Source organism: Mytilus californianus, unplaced genomic scaffold, assembly GCF_021869535.1.
Source record: "Mytilus californianus isolate M0D057914Y unplaced genomic scaffold, xbMytCali1.0.p SCAF_3, whole genome shotgun sequence".
NCBI lineage: Eukaryota > Metazoa > Mollusca > Bivalvia > Mytilida > Mytilidae > Mytilus > Mytilus californianus.
In genome coordinates this window covers 28,155,932-28,177,504 of record NW_026262679.1, presented here as the reverse complement: position 1 = coordinate 28,177,504, position 21,573 = coordinate 28,155,932, and positions in this window count along the sequence as shown.

The window sequence follows — 21,573 nt, the reverse complement described above, 5'->3', positions numbered from 1 at the left end:
TCCATTGACATGCTACCTGGCATAAAACCTATAACCAGAATTGTTTCTTTTTTGATTTTTGAGTAGTATTTTTTCGCAACGACATCAGTCACATATTGGTTGATACACTTAACTTGTAATTCATTATTAGAGTTAAAATTTAATAACACTTTCATTGTAATATGTTGAGTTTAAGATGAAAAATTGCTAAATAATTGTTTAATATGTACTTTAAACATAAAAATTTTCACATGGGGTTTATGTCCGCTTATTTAATCATCAGAAAATATCCCCCTTGCAAAATGTTGCCATTTATTCATGATATATATGTAAATAAAGGGAACTCAGTTTTGAAAGTTTAAAATGCTAAATGACTTGTTTTATGAAATCCAAAATACCCTTCACAGCAGTAATACATAAATAGTGTTTTTTCATTCTTTTTATCACGAAAAACAACTTCTGAAATATAAATGATTGACTCAAATTGATAATCATGATAATAGAAAAAGTTAAAATTATCAATTTGACTCAGGAAAATTTAAATGAATCGTATATGTTAACAATATAAAAATAAGAAGATGATTGCCAATGAGACAACTCTCTACCAGAGACCAAATGACCGAAGTTAACAACTATTGGTTACCTGACGGCCTTCAACAATGAGCAATACTCATACCACATAGTCCGCTATAAAAGGCCCTGAAATGACAAATGTAAAACAATTCAAAGGAGAAAACTAACCGCCAGATTTATGTACAAAAACAAAAACAATATTTAAGAAATGGTTTAATGAAAAATTATTCAACAATTTTAAGGCATAAGCTGGAAATGGAAGAAAGGCAGTATGCAATATTACAACAATGAAGACTTGAAAGGTTAAATTGTTACAGAATCATTTGAATTATATTGAATATGAATAAACTTCATATAAAGTGTTATAAATGATTATTTGTACATTTGATTCATATGAACATAGAACATATGGTTGTAGTCATTTAGCATTTCAAGTCAAAATGGAATATTTAGTACATGTACTTATATTAAATAATTATGTTTAAATCACTTGTATAATAATGGATAATGTTTATATTATTCATGACAGTAATTGTTTTTCTGTTTAGGGTAAACCATACCTCATATTTACAGTAAATCATCTAGTTTGTAATGTTTGACATCATATTGAATAGATTGTTTATTTTTAGTATTTTTAGCAAACTTGTCTCAAAGAGTGAGTTTTAGCAATTTTCATCACATTGCATCGATTGTCCATTGTTTATCATCTCTTGTTGTTGTCATCCATTTTTGAACAAACAAGAAAGTATTCTCCTTTTAAGCAAATGATAAGTGAAAAAAAAAGAATTCTGTAGTAGAGAATTGATAAGAAGTAGTGGATTCGTAAACGATAATCAACGAGCGACTTTAGTCGCAAGTTGATTATCGTTTCCGAATCCACTACTTCTTATCAATTCTCTAGCTTAACCCATTTCTAGTAAAACGACTGTCTGTTTTACGTTTTGACAATGAATCAACAATATTTCATAAAAAAAGTTTGGTATTTTGTCTTTTTTATTCTATAATAGCTGGAAATGAATATATCCACACGGTTCGCATCTATATTTAGACATTTGACAAGTTAACATAAGTTTAATATAACTTAAATGGGGTGTTAGCTCCCCTTTTTAATACCAGATTTTATTTTTGTATATACATATTTCATTTAATCTTTAATCATTACAAATTATTTAAATTAAATAGATTTTGGTATATTTAATTTATTCAAAAAGACATATATTGATATACAGAATTTATTCATCTTGTTTTGAAAAGTTAAAAAATTTTAATTACCAAAATTTAGAATCTTCAAAATTTATATATATAATATTTAGCAACGTGATTTGGTATAATGAAATCGTAACACCATTATGTCGTTCTTAGTCAATTAAATATTATTAGCGTATATGCCATAAATCTGCCATTTCATAATTCATATTGCTGTTTAAAGTATTAAAATTATGCGCTTACGATTTAAATTGAACAATTATATTTAAATTTTGTTTAAACTGTTTCCGTTTCATTTAAGTTAAGATTATTTTAGCGTTATTACATTTGGCATATATCGTTCACCGGTCAGTAAAATAGTTTTATCTGTGGTACGCATTCTGAATCCACATCAGAATTGCTCTTGCTACGGATGTACAATGAATAATTATGTTGATTTCATAAACTTACCATCAAGCTGTTCATAGCCGTGATAGTCTAGTCGTTGATAACGAATGTCATAACGGTGATATTAACAGTGCAAAGTTCGAACCTTGTACCCGGAATGAATTTTTTTCATTGTAATTTTTTTTTCTGGACCAAAATATTGTTTTAATCCTAGAACATGTAGAAGTATCATATATTTCATTTTCATATAATGGCGATGATTTTGTTTCTGTTTTTATTGTCAAAGAAGTAGTTTTAACCCATTTCTTAAAAAAAAATAACACCCAAAATAAAACAAATTGAATAAACATGAACAAACCAAGATATATATATATCATTAGATTACAAAAGCGAATTATCAATGAGACAGAAATACAGTTAAATGACATGTATTGACAAGTAAGCGCTTTAAGAGTACTATTTATATAATGATAGATGTCAGCCATCGTGGTCTAGTGGTATCATGCATAGACTGAAGACTGTATTGATTACGAAGAAAATACGCGCGGGTTCGAAACCTACACATGCCACTCGTTTTTGAGAGGATAAAAGATCGTAAGTTAAAAGTTTAAAGTTATAATATAAGTTCTCTTAAGTTAATACTATGGTCAGTGGATTCTTGAAAAATAATCTACAGTCAGAACAATAGACTGACGTCAGAGAAATGGGTTAAATTTTCTTAATGCCAAGATGAAAATCAACCATGGTGATGATCAGTACTGTAAACAGAACATAAGCAACAAGGGTAGTATAAGCTAAATGGTTTTTTAATTGACTTTATTGGTATTAAGCTATTTTTATGCCCCCGCCGTAGAGGAGGGGGCATTAAGTTTTACCCTTGTCCGTCAGTACGTACGTATGTCCCAAAATTGGTTTCTGTTCTCTAACTTTAGTTTGCCTCAACTAAATGTTATGAAACTTATACACAATGCTTATTACCTCAAAACAGAGATCAAGTTTGAACTTTGGTGGCGTCACTTTTACCATTCTAGAGTTATGCCCCTTTACAAATGGAAAAAATGCTGAATTTTTCGTTTCCACTCTCTAACTTAAGTCTGTCTTAACTAAATGTTATGAAACTTATAAACAATGCTTATTACCACAAAACTCAGATCAAGTACAAATTTGGGTAGTATCACTTTTACAATTCTTGATTTATGTCCCTTTATAACGTGATATGCAAGCGGGGGCATCATCTGTGTCCCATGGACATATTCTCCATTTATTTTTTTTAGTAAATTTTTCTGTAATAAAATCAAATGTAGTAACAAACTACAAAATTTCTTTCCATTGGCCTACTTCAACATAATGTTGCTCTTGATCTTGGAAGAGGATGTCATGAAAAAATCCAGATCTCACCTTAATTGCCAGCATAAGTAGTTGATATTTGGTATATATATAATTCTAAACTGAATAGTTAAGTATCATTTATGTTTTGTTCTGGTTGATACATCTTTTACCTCATAACGAGCATTGGACTAAATTAATTTTATGAAAAAGATTATTTTCTAAAAGTATTAAATGGGACTGCTATTAGTATATAACTGTATACTGAGTTATTACCCATACACATGTATGAGCTTTGTTCCGGTTGACCTACTGTTGATCTAAAGACAATTTTCTGACTTGTTACGAAAATAATAATCATCTGTGCTGTTTTCAAACATCTTAAGAGGATATTGTGCTGGTATTTTGTATATAATTGTAGAATGTTTTTTTGTAACATGTTGTAATGTATAATTACATGTACAGATCCCACATCAATTCTTACTGCTGGTTACTTACATTTGATTTATTTACGATACTGGGTAAATTTCCTGAAATGACAGATGCCTGCTTTCTTGTTAATCTTCATAAATAATATGGAGCTAACTTTGATGTAACTTATCCTGAAATGAGAGTTTCCAGAGCCTTCATAAGCTTTATTATTGGTTTAAACATGCTTATGATTGAATTGTAGGTTGGTTGGGTTTATTTTTTTACTGTTATATCAAAGATCATGGAATTTAAAGGCTCCAATATATTTGCAAATAAAAATCTGAATTCATGTCACATTTTTGTTCAGCAGTATAATTGGGAAATGACCTCCAGGCAAGCTCCATTTTCCAAATTCTTTCCTAACTTCAACAGAAGTATAGGAGCTGTGGAAGTGGAGAAAAGGGGGCAGTTTTAGTACTTGTATAGGTTGAATAGGTGAAAGACAACACAGGTTAGACTGAGTGACCTTTGGCAACACTTTTTCTTGAATTGGATTCCAGATTGCTTTTTGGTACATTTTTAGGTCTTCCCAATTGTCATGGCATCATTCTCTTTTTGAAATTTGACCAATCTGATTATCAATATTAGTCATATAGTCCAGCTCCACAGAGACACTAGTCACTACAATCCAATTGTGTACAGATATATCATGTTCAGAAGGGGAATTTGCAATCCAGAGAAGGCAAAATTTTCTGAGCTGCTATGCAATATTTTCTCCCTCCACCCTGAACTAATTATACACAAGTTTTGATGTATGTACTTTTGTTCTGGATCTTTGACATTTCATTATTTCAATGTATTCAAGTGATACAAAACTAATTTTAATGTTAGATGCTCTTTGATAATTTATGTGTTAGTTTTACCATTGATAATAAGTATGATCAGCTGTTCATTTATTGAAATGCAACAATAAACAGCAAAAAGTATATAGATTCGTGTTTATTGAAATTTGTTTGTTTTCAAATTCATGTACTCTATTGTCATTAAAAATTAACAAAACTGTGATAAATAGAGAGAAACTGTTAACATAAAAAAATGTTTATCACAATAAGATCTAGACATTGGTCAGCATGTATATTTGATGTACAATTGGTTTTGGTAAAAACGAATTGTCAAAAAATTTTGGCTCTCTGAATATGAAAAAAAACAATTGCTGACTTTTGATGAGGTAAGTATTTGGTTTAATAATTTTTTGAAAGAAAGTGATTCAGCAGTTGTCTTAGTGAATTTCAAAAGTAAATCAAATACCATATTTACCTCTTCAAAAGACAGTTATTCCATAAAATAAGTAAGAAGGTATTTGAAGTGAAAAGTAAAATAACAAAAATACCAAACACCCAAGGAAAATTCTTTATCAAATGGCAAAATCAAAAGCTCAAACACATCAAAGGAATGGAAAACAACTGTCATATTCCTAACTTGGTACAGGCATTTCCTTATGTGGAAAATTAATTGATTGCTTTATGTCCGATGGTGAATATTTCATATGCATAAAAGGGGGATATATGTCAATGATACAGCAACCCAACTGCACAAAATATAAGTATGCCAGTTATTCTGCTTTGCCACATTGCGCTTTGATTCACTCCGGCTGCTAACCCGGATGTTATGGCTTCTGCTATCTCAAAAATATCCGAATTTGGTAATGCAGAATTTTTCATGACAAGGATAGACATAACTGTTACCGGTATAATACAGACATTGAAAAAATCAAAGATCACAAATACAAAACTAAAGCACGAAACACGAAACCCATTTAAACAAAACAGGGGTATCAAAGTTGATCCGGAAAGGTAAACTGAACCTGTTCCACAAGTGGCATCTGTGAAGTGTTTGTCGGGTTTAGCCATATTATAGTGCCTATTAAGATTGAGTGAGGTAGACGAAATTGACATTAAAACGGTCGTATTGAATTTTGATGTCAAAATATAGGCAGATCGGACATATTTTGACATTATTTACTGACTACTTTTGTTTGGGATTAATTGGGATTATAAAATTATAATGAGACTGAAAAATGTTTTTTTTTGTTACTGTGACTTGACTGTAATGGTTGCTCTCCACCTATTGCAACTTATTCAAAATTCTGACCAAATTGCAATTTGTTTTATAAAACCAAACTGTTCAACTGGTCAGAAATTTGAACAAACTGCTGTAGAAAACCACAGTCAAGTCGTGAAAGTGAATATATTTATAAGAATCAGACATCATTTGAATTAAAACATCTTATATTCAGTAAAATATATGTAAAATTACAAGACGTTGTTAATAAGTTTCCATGGGAGATAACCTAAAACATTATTCTTTTGAATATAGAAGACTTTTCGAAAGAAAAATTGATTATCTCCCATGGAAACTTCCTAACAACTTATTGTAATTCACACATATTTTACTGAATATAAAATGTTTTAATTCAAATGATGTCTGATTCTTATGAATATAGAAGACTTTTCGAAAGAAAAATTGTATGAAACCTTAGTTTGGACATTTTTATAGCAATTAAAAATTTCTATCCATCACCTTTAGCATGACAATAACAATAAAATTTCTATACAAACTGTTAGACTGATTTTTCGTAATAACATTGAAGTGGAATTAAAGTCTTATAGGATTGTAAGTATGCTTTATTCTATCACTTTGCACTTTCACGACTTGACTGTGGTTTTCTACAGCAGATTGTTCAAATTTCTGACCAGTTGAACAGTTTGGTTTTATAAAACAAATTGCAATTTGGCCAGAATTTTGAATAAGTTGCAATAGATAGAGAGCAACACTTGCAGTCAAGTCACAGTAAGATAAACAATAATTGTACCTGGCGTAGCCGTGCGTAAATGAATTTCGGCATTTTCTTCGAAAAATGACTTGTTTAACGAAATAAAACGTCTGATTTGTAAACTTTTCTTTTTTTCTCCAGAATAGGCTATCAAAAATAATTTATCTACTCTATATGTGGAAAATTTTGTGAAAATATAAGAAGTGGCAATTTTTACCTTTCATACCTCTAGTGTCATTGATAATAATAATATGGACTCGTCCAGTGTCCAGTTTGAAGGTCATTTAAGTTCATGCATGTTCTGATTTAACCAATATACGTGTATGAAAAAAAATAAACAGTTTGAAGGTAAACTAATAATAACTTAATCCAATCAAATTGCGTACGATTCAATAACAATGACAGGTCCTAATCATAACAAGTAATAGAGGTAAACTGGGTAGGGAGAAAATGCAGATGTTTTAAGTTCATTTTTTGCAATAAAGAATAAAAAACTGTCAACTAAAAGTTTTGGTATAATTTCAAAAACATGTCGTTCTGTATTGGTATAGTTTTCGGATCTTTCATTTGCGTATTCAAAGCAATACATTTATATGTTTTGGAGTTTAGTGTGATGTCCATTTTCATTGAACTAGTACACCTTTTTTGTTTATGGGCCAGCTGAAGCCAGCCTCCGGGTGCGGGATTTTCTCGCTGTGTTGAAGACATATTGGTGGACTTCGGCTGTTTTCTGCTCTTTGGTCGGGTTGTTGTCTCTTTGACACATTCCCCATTTCCATTCTCAATTTTTAAGTTTGGGCTTCAAAAGTCTACATAATTATTGACTTTATACAGAAAATTCGCCCTTTTAAAGCATTCAATGTTTCACAAATAATGCATGGATACAAAGTAAAATCCTTTCTTAAAACACGGCAAAAAGATTCATTCTGATTGGTGTAGTAGTATTGTCATAAAGTGCGTTGAAATGAACTGTTGTATAGCAAACATCTAATTCCCTCACAAAATGTTATCACACACTTTAAGAGATTCTAATAGTGGGCTATATTACCAAAGATAGAAGTAGGCAGTGTCTTTACTATGCACTGTTGGAAATTTATCCCATTGGCAATCATACCACATCTCCTTATTCTATACTGTACCAAAGCTCTGCATGATATCCAAGAGTCTTATAGTATAGAGGGGAATGGGTGTGTCGTCTTTTTTACAATTTGGCTATAGTCAGATGGCCATATTAATAGATTTAGAACATTGACCATTGATTCAAAGAAAGACGTTTGTATGGACTCGACTATGCTAAGTACCTGACATACCCTTGACCTTAACGAATCTTGCTGCGTAAAGTGCTTTTTGAGGTTTATTTTTGGAGGGGTACTAAGATGTTCTATACATATGCAATAGTTCCAGAAAAAGAGGTAGGCATTACGTCTGCTATGCAACATACTACAGATACCTTTGTCTTCAACGATGCTTACTGACTAGGATGTGGTGAAGATGTATCAAGTATGTCATAAAATCCAATATGACTATTGCCATACTTAGAAAGTTTTGTCCTCAGCCATAGTACCAAGGGTAAAGGTAGACATTTCCTCAACTCTGCACCGTAACACATATACTCGAGGTCAACACGAGGATAGCATGATATGCCAATGGTAGGGAAGGGGTACTTAATATATTACATAGCCCGAATCAACTATTATCGGCTGGCCGTACCAAAAGATTCTCCGCATGTACCTTATTACGAAAGGTAGTGATTGACTTTTTTATGGACCGTGCCGCAGATACCATATACTTTCCCGAGTCTTGCTGAATAGGAATAATAGGGAGATATACCCGGAATGACAATTGCCTTCTAGTCATACTTAAAGGTTTTCAATGTTTTATAATATAATCGTACCAAAGGTATAAAAGGTTGAGACTTGTCCTTTACTATGCACTGTATCACATATACATTAGACCAAACTCCGAAACAGTGGTGACATAAAGACCATGAGGGTACCCGGTATGTCACATTGCCGAACTGAATTTTCATCTGGGCCATTAAACCTGATATAAAGGTAGAAATTGCCTCTACCATGCACCTAAACACGGATAGCCTAGACCTTAAAGATTCAGGATACAAAAAGGAGTACCTATTATGTCATCTAGCCCAACTGACCACTTTTCCGGCTGTCCATAATAAGAGATTCTGTAATCAGAGGTAGAGATAGGCATAGCCTACACTATACTATACACAGTATCACAGAACCCTAGACTTCCACGAGTCTGGCTGTATTGGGGCGGTACTTAACGTACTTTTAATGTAGCCAAACTATTCATTGGGGCCATAAAAACAGAGAAAAAAGTCATGCCAATAAATCTGCAGGCAGACTCGTGAAGGTCAAAGGTATTTTTGGTACGGTACATAGAAGAGAGAATGTCTACCTCTACCCGTGGTGTTATGGTCTAGAAGGAGAATCTCTTAGTATGACTCCACTATCATCACCCCTTGTCGGTAAATTCCTGAAGGTCTACAATATCTGTGAAATTATGCAAAGTACTTTGTAAAGGCAATGTCTACTGTACTTCTGGTATTATGGACCAGTGACAGAATCTCTTAATATGGCAAGCCTGCAAAAATTAAGTTGAGTTTTGTGACTTACCGGGTACCCCCTAATCCTAACACTGTTGTCAGGATCGTGCAAGTTTGAGATATCTGTAGTACATTGAAAAGTAAATGCAATGAATACCACTACCCCTGGTCCTATGCTCCAGTTACAAAATCGATAATAATTGCCAGTCGACAAGTGTCAAGTTGGACTATATGACATACCGAATACCACACTATGTAGCCAAACTCAAGAAGGTCTTGGGAACCTGTGATACGGTGCATAGTAAAGGCAATGCCTACGTCTAAGGCCAAGTTGGATAATATCTTTGTTTGGCCAACCGGAAATTGTTGAGTTGGGCTAATCGAAATACAAGAAACTCCTTCCTAATGCTGCTAGAAATGATAAGGTCTAGGATATCTGCGCTACGGTGCATGTAGTGTAGACCAATTAATAGCTATTATATGAAATACAATTTATTTGTTTGATTTACTGATTCCAGTAGTGGCGTAATCGGTTTTCCGGGATAAACGCAATTCCAACTTAGCAGATACATCTCTCCAACTATCTCTGAATATCCGAGAGTTTCTAAGATTATTGTACAACAGTCATCTTAAGGCTGGGGAATTTATGCAACTGACGGCCGATTTATCAATGAAACAACAAAGTGATGATAAGGACGTCATAATAGAAATGGACACCTTTTGTTTGTCACCACGAAGTTGTTCATCTCATATAGTATCATCTGTCTGTTAGTGACAGGTCTCATCATATCTGGTTCTGTAAAATGGTTCAGCGATGCATCCACACAATATTTAATGACCATATTTTCTATTTATATCCATTGATGTACCAGTTGATAATAGAATAATTACAAACATCGAAGTATGAGACATGAAATTGAGATCATAAGCACAAATAACCAACTGAAGGGAAAATAAAATCGAAAAATATTTTTTCTGATATAAATACTGCCTCAAGAAACAGCCATATTTGGACACATGTAACAGTAGATATAGGTTATAAGTTAGATCAAGAAAGAAGAGCCTGTTTCTGTGTTCTTTATTTCAACTATAATTTGTTACTGACAATTGAATAAGGCTTTGGTTAGTGGCTTAAGACCACTGTATATGATGTTGTCTGTCCAAGTTCATAATCACACGTTCATCAAGTGTATCTTGCATTGTTTTCTGTCCTACATTTTATTTTTCTTTCGTCTTCCCGTCTTCATGTACAAATGTATCTGGATTTTTCTATGTACAGCTATCGTGTATCTTTATTTTCTCTCTCAATTGGTTTTAAATGTAAACCTGGACAATTTTCAAAACTGATTCACGGTAACCTTTAGTTAAGGTGACAATCAGCTGACAGATTTTGACAAAAATATTGTTATGGTTTTAATTTTAAACTTAGAATAACAGCAAATTCCAAAACAAAATTTATTTTCGTGTGATTAATTTGAGTTGCATTTCTTTGTTTGTTGGAATAGATATCGAAACTATGGACATTGATTATTAAGGGACCATACCTTGAACATTTACAATACATTTCTTATATTGTATTACCTCATCATGTGAAGTCAAATGTAACATGTGATATTGAGAGTTACCAAAGATATAATATAAAATATTTATCCAACTTTTCTGTCAAATACTTTGAAACCGTATCAGGTTATTTCAAACGAAAAAATGAGGTTAATCTGGCTGAACAGATGAGTTATGGTATACATAATTGAGATTACAAAATAAAAGCATACAAAAAAATTTTTTAAATAAAATAAAAAATATAACAAAAGTGTCTTAAGCATATATCAAGCTCTAAATCACCCTTATCTAGATTAAAAAAAAAATACACAGGGAAAATCAAATATCTGCAATCGAATCTCTGTCAGGAAATAAAAATATATTTAGATAAATAATAGATTATTTAAGTGTCACATATTGATCTATAATAAAATTACAAAACAACATTATAAAATAAAAGATCAAAACCCAGCCTTAAAAGACTTATGAGACAATAAAATTACAAAACAACATTATAAAATAAAAGATCAAAACCCAGCCTTAAAAGACTTATGAGACAATAAAACTAAAATAATAATACCAAGGGAAAATATTTTTTACAAAAAGGCATTGTCATGTTTTACATCATTTAAAATTAATCAAATATGTACATATGATTATAAAATATCTATGCATGAACGCTTCAAAATAATAATAATCTGGAACTTAATAATGTAAATCTACGATAAAAACAAAAGAATTATAATTACAGTTAAATTCGTTTCTAAACACCACTAGGATAAAGGTTACGTAAGAATTCAACAAGCTTACGTTTACTTCAAAAGTCAAAGAGATTCATTAAGTGAAGTTTTACATAAAAAAAAAAAAAAATAACAAAAGCAATACAATAAGGTTTAATTATCTTATAAATGTTTTTTCGTCGAGTCTGTGAGCCAAAAGTAGTTGGATTTCATCATATTTCATTATAGATGTAAATTTGTGTATCGTTGTAAACATTTCAAAACTATCAGTCAACCGTTTATCATTTTGTATTTATTTAGTTCAAATCGAATGTCAGAATAGAGCGGACAGTTCACCATGAAGTGTATTTCATTTTCTACATTTGATGGTTGAATTGTCACACAATTTACAGAATCGTTCATTCAAAGGTATCTGCGGTCTTGAGTATCGTCCCGTTTTAATAGCCAATGACAACGCCCTACTTCTAAAGAGTGTCATTGTTCGTCTTACGGAACGTAGGATGTTACGCTGTATACATTGTTCTGTTTTAACATTCACTTTGTATAAGCGATAAGTTTGTAATTTGTTTCCATTTGGTTGATTTCTGTCATTAAAAAGTTCAGATACAAATTCACCATTATCTTGAATTGTCAGTTTGTCTTTAATTAGGTTTACTGCTGTTTTTAATGACATTTGAGTGTTGTTGACTAAATCTGCACATTCAATAAAGTTTATAAAATCGATCACTTGCTTGTACCATCCTTTCTGACATCTTGAGGCCCAGTCCGGCACCGTTGTAATAAGTCTGTCATCGTCTGTGCATTTCAGCCTACATAATAGACGAATGCATGCCAGTTTTTGTTTGTTGAAACATGTGATTAGTCCCAAATCGCCACGCACTGCTGAGTTTGATGTTCGTTCTCCTACAGCTAGAAATAACTTGCATGCTTTGTTTAGAACGTTGTTAATCACACCATATTGTCTTGTTCCGAATATACCACTTCCATAGAATAAGATAGGCTCAACTGTTGATTCATACAACTTAAAGAAAACACGATGAGTCATACCTCCACTACTTATAAATTTTCCGTATAGAGCGCCTAGTGCACGACTAGCTGACTTGGCCAATTCCCGACAGCTTTGTTCATGTTCAAATGTTCATTCAGCCAAAGGCCGAGGTACTTGTATGAATCAGCGTATTCTATGTTGGTATTAGAACACGTAAATAAGTAGTTGCTACAGCGAATTGAAGGGTTTCTAAAATGGACAACCTGCGTTTTGCCATGCATCATCAATATAAAGATTTCATTCATTACACTGAGATGTTACGACGTCCAACATTCGTTTTAGTTTCGATTCATCAGGTTCAATATTATTAAGCGCAATGTCTTCTGCGTATAGAAAAATTCTCAAGGTAATGTCATCTATTTTTATTCCACACTGAAGCTCGTTAATTCATTCGGTTAAGTTATTTATATTTTGCGTAAACGAATTATGAGTATTGAACAGCCGTATACTACTGTTGCCTTTATATAGACGGCAAATAAGCTCGGGGAAATCAAACAGCCTTGCTTAAGTCCTGCGTCAACATTGAACCATGGGGTGAACTGTTCATTTACTCTAACTACAGAGAAGACGTTGTTATATAGCGACTGTTAAGCTGACAGAAATTTCCCTCGTATACCTGCCTTAGAAAGTTTATACCTTATGCCTTACGCATGTCCACCAAGCAAACGAAAGTTGAAAGTCTCCCTTTATTATGGTCATTGATCATGGTGTGTAATGTATACATATGTTCCTCACATCTACGTTTTTTCCGGAACCCGTTCTGTTCATCGCAGAGAATATTATTAACATTTAGCCATGCTGAAAGTCTTGCGTTTAAAACATAGCAGTAAATTTTACTCGGAACAGTAATAAAAGTTATTCCTCAATAATTCAGAGGGTTGTTTCTCGTGTCTGATCCACTTTCACAAATAGGATTAATCATTCCTTTTGTCCATTGATCCGGCACTTTCCCAAGTTCGAAGCAACCATTGCCTATTATGTGCAAAAGGTCTTTAGCTGTTTGATTTTTCAGAACTTCAGCAGGAATTTCATCAAAACCAGTAGCCTTACGAAACTTCACCCGTTCTACTGCAACAAGAATTTCCTCGCGTGGAATTGGTTCGTTCAGCTCCGTGACATCTGGTTGATTTCCCCTGGTTTCGTTATCATAAGCTTGATGTCGGGCATTTTGATCAACACTACATAATTGTTCAAAATCAGATTTCCATTTTCCTAGAACTACGTTTTTATCTGTTTTTACTATTCCTTCATCGTCTATAATTGACCATGGTATACTTTGGTTACGTTTCGTTAGACATGGCTTATATCTTGACTTCCCGTATGCGTTGCAATCAGTTTTATGTTTCATCTTTGGAAGTTTATTATCCATTTCATCCTTCAACAATACACAAAAATCGTCAAATGCTGACTGAACGCTGTTTTTGACGTTGATTGATTTTTCGATACGGTTTTCGTTAATTCGGTCTCATATCGCATTATCCAACAGAAAATTATCAGGAATATTATTCACCCGGTATTTTCTCGAATTTGACGTTGTTTCATGGATAGTTTGTGGACTATTTCTCTAAATACATACTTTAGGTACTCTTATTTCACAAAGTAAAATTGAATGATCCGGAATTCTTTCCGGGCTGTAATTCATTTGATTAATTATGTCTAGCAATTTCAACACATTCAAATCTAAAATCTCATTGAATTGCTCATAAGGTACACACACGTAATCCACAACGGATTTGCCTTGTGGCTATATATAGGTAAAATCATTAAATTCCATTTTTCCGTTTAACATTGCGAAATTGGTATCCGTCAAGAAATCAATAAAGAGATTACCGTTATAACTTTCATTCACATCAATTACTGATCCGGGACTTCAACTCCTTCTATGTAATCTGATTTATTTCCACAGCGAGAATTGAAATCACCGCATATCACTATATTTCCGATAGATTGATTACAGTAAACCTGCTGTAGTAGGTTTTCAAAAAACAGCTCTTGATAGATTCATTCGGAGGCAGGTAACATACTGCCACACAGAGAATAAAATCCGAAGATTTACTTTTCACTTTAATCCACAATATATCTTCGACACTGTTATCGAGCGTTGTTATGTCATAGAAATCAAATAAATCGTTCTTTAAAAAGGCACCTACACCACCGGTTCCACGTTAAGCATTTACGTGCAAATTTTCACGGTTATTTCTAATCCACGAGTAGCCGTCGATGATTGGTTTCTGCGATCCTTTAAGGAAAGTTTCACAGACAGTAAAAATATCGCAGTCTGTGTTTTGAAGCACAAGTTTCTTTGAGTAAAGTTTTGACGTTACCCTCTAACATTCTGGTTTCTGCCGGTAGATCATTGTCAATGTACACTTTTTTATAAGCCGGTTTATACTTTAAGTGACGTTTGTTCTTGAAAATGTCCTTTTTCTGTTCGTTGTCTTCGAGTTTGACTACAATTCCTCCATTATATCTTTCGTTTCCATTTTTTCGGGTCACTTTCTTAATTTCAATATTTGGAATAGAAAGACCGTCTCTAAACAAAGTGTGTACCTTGTTCGGTGTGACTTCTGAATTGTCTTTTTCTCTTTCATCAAATTCTAAGTTCTTAATTATCACATTATTTCGGATGTCTATACTGTTTTCCTTTTTTTTTCTCTCTAAAATAAGGTTTTCGTAAGATTTCTGCACATTGTCGATTTTGAGATTCTTAGTGTCAATATCATCTTTTAGTTCTTGTTTAACCTTTCCAACTTCTTTTTCTATATGTGTTTTCAGGACAGTTTCTATGTTTGCCGAGATCTTTTCTTCAAGATTTGCTTCTACTTGATTCATCCGGCTGTTCATCATGTTAAAGCTTACAGATATATTATTTGCTAGGTTTTGTATAGCAGAAAGCAGGAAAGTTTCGGACTCCCCCATTTTTGGTATTACAGTTTGTGTTTTCCAATTTACTGTTTTTGATTTCTTTGAATTGGCACTTTCTGTATCGCTTTTTGTATCAGAATTCAGACGTTTTCTTGTAGAACTGGGTTTTCTTCTACTAATAAATTACCAAACACTTCACCAGTGACATACTGCCACACAGTTATTTCCAATCCACGATGATTGGTTTCTGCGATCCTTTAAGGAAAGTTTCACAGACAGTAAAAATATTCCAGTCTGTGATTTGAAGCACTAGTTTTCGAAATCGAGCGTTGTCATAATCTTTTATCGACCATCCGCGACAGTTCTATACTCCACACCGCAGTCTGTCATATTGGCGCTTTTGAACAAGTCTGTTTCCGACAAAGACCAACTCATTTTTTTTCCCGATTTCTTTGAGTAATGTTCTGACGTTACCCTGGAACATTCTGGTTTCTACCGATCATTGTCAATGTACCTTTCCAACTTCTTTTTCTTTATGTGTTTTCAGGACAATTTCCATGTTTGCCGAGATCTTTTCTGCAAGATTTTCTTCTAGTTGATTCATTAACCATTAGAAAAAGTTGACCGGTACTCACAGTGATTAAATCCTTACCAGTCGCCATTATGAAATTAATGGACATTATATAAACGTTATGTAATATAATCACACTTCAAATACACATATCAGATATTCTGATGTATTCCTTGTTCAATAAGCTCACCTTAAATGCACATTAAACTAGTAAATATGCTTCTATATCCACTCACTAAAAGATAGATTAAGACAATTTTTCAAGAGACAGAAAAACACGTCCGTCTACCTGTACTATCATTATCATATATATCAATAGACAATCACTAACGAGGTGCATTAATTTGGACAGCCACATGGACTTGTGGCAGAGCTAAACTATCTTTGAGCACTCAAAGCCCTCTTAACAATCTACACTTCCAAGTAGAACGATAAGAGCTAACAGACCAAATAAAATTGAGAATGGAAATGGGGAATGTGTCAAAGAGACAACAACCCGACCATAGAGCAGACAACAGCCGAAGGCCTTCAATGGGTCTTCAATGCAGCGAGAAACTCCCGCACCCGGAGGCGTCCTTCAGCTGGCCCCTAAACAAATATGTATACTAGTTCAGTGATAATTTACGTCATACTAAACTCCAAATTATACACAAGAAACTAAAATTAAAAATGATACAAGACTAACAAAGGCCAGAAGCTCCTGACTTGGGACAGGCGCAAAAATGCGGCGGGGTTAAACATGTTTTTTGAGATCTCAACCCTCCCCCTATACCTCTAGCCAATGTAGAAAAAAACAAACGTACAACAGTACGCACAGTACGCACAGTAAAACTCAGTTTAAGAGAAGTCCGAGTCCGATGTCAGAATAGGAAACAAAAGAAAATAAACAAAATAACAATAATACATAAATAACAACAGACTACTAGCAGTTACTGACATGCCAGCTCCAGACCTCAATTAAACTGATTGAAAGATTATGTCTTCATCATATGAATATCAGGTACAATCCCTCCTGTTCAGGGTTTAGTATTATACCATCATAAAATATATGAGAAGAACATAACCCGTGTCATGCCAACAACTGGTTTTAGAATAAATATGTTTAATTCCGATGCAAAGACCAACTCATTTTTTTCCCGATTTCTTTGAGTAATGTTCTGACGTTACCCTGGAACATTCTGGTTTCTACCGATCATTGTCAATGTACCTTTCCAACTTCTTTTTCTTTATGTGTTTTCAGGACAATTTCCATGTTTGCCGAGATCTTTTCTGCAAGATTTTCTTCTAGTTGATTCATTAACCATTAGAAAAAGTTGACCGGTACTCACAGTGATTAAATCCTTACCAGTCGCCATTATGAAATTAATGGACATTATATAAACGTTATGTAATATAATCACACTTCAAATACACATATCATATATTCTGATGTATTCCTTGTTCAATAAGCTCACCTTAAATGCACATTAAACTAGTAAATATGCTTCTATATCCACTCACTAAAAGATAGATTAAGACAATTTTTCAAGAGACAGAAAAACACGTCCGTCTACCTGTACTATCATTATCATATATATCAATAGACAATCACTAACGAGGTGCATTAATTTGGACAGCCACATGGACTTGTGGCAGAGCTAAACTATCTTTGAGCACTCAAAGCCCTCTTAACAATCTACACTTCCAAGTAGAACGATAAGAGCTAACAGACCAAATAAAATTGAGAATGGAAATGGGGAATGTGTCAAAGAGACAACAACCCGACCATAGAGCAGACAACAGCCGAAGGCCTTCAATGGGTCTTCAATGCAGCGAGAAACTCCCGCACCCGGAGGCGTCCTTCAGCTGGCCCCTAAACAAATATGTATACTAGTTCAGTGATAATTTACGTCATACTAAACTCCAAATTATACACAAGAAACTAAAATTAAAAATGATACAAGACTAACAAAGGCCAGAGGCTCCTGACTTGGGACAGGCGCAAAAATGCGGCGGGGTTAAACATGTTTTTTGAGATCTCAACCCTCCCCCTATACCTCTAGCCAATGTAGAAAAAAACAAACGTACAACAGTACGCACAGTACGCACAGTAAAACTCAGTTTAAGAGAAGTCCGAGTCCGATGTCAGAATAGGAAACAAAAGAAAATAAACAAAATAACAATAATACATAAATAACAACAGACTACTAGCAGTTACTGACATGCCAGCTCCAGACCTCAATTAAACTGATTGAAAGATTATGTCTTCATCATATGAATATCAGGTACAATCCCTCCTGTTCAGGGTTTAGTATTATACCATCATAAAATATATGAGAAGAACATAACCCGTGTCATGCCAACAACTGGTTTTAGAATAAATATGTTTAATTCCGATGCAAAGACCAACTCATTTTTTTCCCGATTTCTTTGAGTAATGTTCTGACGTTACCCTGGAACATTCTGGTTTCTACCGATCATTGTCAATGTACCTTTCCAACTTCTTTTTCTTTATGTGTTTTCAGGACAATTTCCATGTTTGCCGAGATCTTTTCTGCAAGATTTTCTTCTAGTTGATTCATTAACCATTAGAAAAAGTTGACCGGTACTCACAGTGATTAAATCCTTACCAGTCGCCATTATGAAATTAATGGACATTATATAAACGTTATGTAATATAATCACACTTCAAATACACATATCATATATTCTGATGTATTCCTTGTTCAATAAGCTCACCTTAAATGCACATTAAACTAGTAAATATGCTTCTATATCCACTCACTAAAAGATAGATTAAGACAATTTTTCAAGAGACAGAAAAACACGTCCGTCTACCTGTACTATCATTATCATATATATCAATAGACAATCACTAACGAGGTGCATTAATTTGGACAGCCACATGGACTTGTGGCAGAGCTAAACTATCTTTGAGCACTCAAAGCCCTCTTAACAATCTACACTTCCAAGTAGAACGATAAGAGCTAACAGACCAAATAAAATTGAGAATGGAAATGGGGAATGTGTCAAAGAGACAACAACCCGACCATAGAGCAGACAACAGCCGAAGGCCTTCAATGGGTCTTCAATGCAGCGAGAAACTCCCGCACCCGGAGGCGTCCTTCAGCTGGCCCCTAAACAAATATGTATACTAGTTCAGTGATAATTTACGTCATACTAAACTCCAAATTATACACAAGAAACTAAAATTAAAAATGATACAAGACTAACAAAGGCCAGAGGCTCCTGACTTGGGACAGGCGCAAAAATGCGGCGGGGTTAAACATGTTTTTTGAGATCTCAACCCTCCCCCTATACCTCTAGCCAATGTAGAAAAAAACAAACGTACAACAGTACGCACAGTACGCACAGTAAAACTCAGTTTAAGAGAAGTCCGAGTCCGATGTCAGAATAGGAAACAAAAGAAAATAAACAAAATAACAATAATACATAAATAACAACAGACTACTAGCAGTTACTGACATGCCAGCTCCAGACCTCAATTAAACTGATTGAAAGATTATGTCTTCATCATATGAATATCAGGTACAATCCCTCCTGTTCAGGGTTTAGTATTATACCATCATAAAATATATGAGAAGAACATAACCCGTGTCATGCCAACAACTGGTTTTAGAATAAATATGTTTAATTCCGATGCAAAGACCAACTCATTTTTTTTCCCGATTTCTTTGAGTAATGTTCTGACGTTACCCTGGAACATTCTGGTTTCTACCGATCATTGTCAATGTACCTTTCCAACTTCTTTTTCTTTATGTGTTTTCAGGACAATTTCCATGTTTGCCGAGATCTTTTCTGCAAGATTTTCTTCTAGTTGATTCATTAACCATTAGAAAAAGTTGACCGGTACTCACAGTGATTAAATCCTTACCAGTCGCCATTATGAAATTAATGGACATCATATAAACGTTATGTAATATAATCACACTTCAAATACACATATCATATATTCTGATGTATTCCTTGTTCAATAAGCTCACCTTAAATGCGCATTAAACTAGTAAATATGCTTCTATATCCACTCACTAAAAGATAGATTAAGACAATTTTTCAAGAGACAGAAAAACACGTCCGTCTACCTGTACTATCACTATCATATATATCAATAGACAATCACTAACGAGGTGCATTAATTTGGACAGCCACATGGACTTGTGGCAGAGCTAAACTATCTTTGAGCACTCAAAGCCCTCTTAACAATCTACACTTCCAAGTAGAACGATAAGAGCTAACAGACCAAATAAAATTGAGAATGGAAATGGGGAATGTGTCAAAGAGACAACAACCCGACCATAGAGCAGACAACAGCCGAAGGCCTTCAATGGGTCTTCAATGCAGCGAGAAACTCCCGCACCCGGAGGCGTCCTTCAGCTGGCCCCTAAACAAATATGTATACTAGTTCAGTGATAATTTACGTCATACTAAACTCCAAATTATACACAAGAAACTAAAATTAAAAATGATACAAGACTAACAAAGGCCAGAGGCTCCTGACTTGGGACAGGCGCAAAAATGCGGCGGGGTTAAACATGTTTTTTGAGATCTCAACCCTCCCCCTATACCTCTAGCCAATGTAGAAAAAACAAACGTACAACAGTACGCACAGTACGCACAGTAAAACTCAGTTTAAGAGAAGTCCGAGTCCGATGTCAGAATAGGAAACAAAAGAAAATAAACAAAATAACAATAATACATAAATAACAACAGACTACTAGCAGTTACTGACATGCCAGCTCCAGACCTCAATTAAACTGATTGAAAGATTATGTCTTCATCATATGAATATCAGGTACTATCCCTCCTGTTCAGGGTTTAGTATTATACCATCATAAAATATATGAGAAGAACATAACCCGTGTCATGCCAACAACTGGTTTTAGAATAAATATGTTTAATTCCGATGCAAAGACCCTATAAGTGAATCAATATTAAAGCCAAAATATGCAATCTTTAATGACCTGACAACAGTATCGTAACTATATCCCTTCTTAATAAGGTTTAAAGGTTTTGTTAGCTTTGAGGTGAATACTGACATTTTTGTGCTTTGTAAAGAATATTACCATAAAAGATTGGATGTGAAATACCCGAACGTATAAGATGTCTGCATGTTGAGTTATATTTACGAATGATGTCCTTATACCGATGATAAAATTTAGTAAATGTTTTGACTAGTTTATGATATCGAAACCCTGGTGTAATAATTTTTCAGTAATACATAAATTTCTCTCGCTAAAATCTAATACGTTGTTACATACACGAGCTCACAGTTACTCTGTACATATTTTTTTCTATATCCCTGTCAATAGCTTATCGGATCTTTATTACTTAGCTGTCCGTCATTCTGGAAGAAACGCACATGAATTGAATGCCAATTGACGTCAATCATCCAGCATTTTTAGCCTTTATTTCTTAATTTGAGACTTCACCTTTTTCATGCACTTTAACAATTTAACAGTCAGTTTTCTTGGGTTTTGAAACTGGATTGCATGTGGTACACCACAAATCTCCAGCATTTACCTTGAA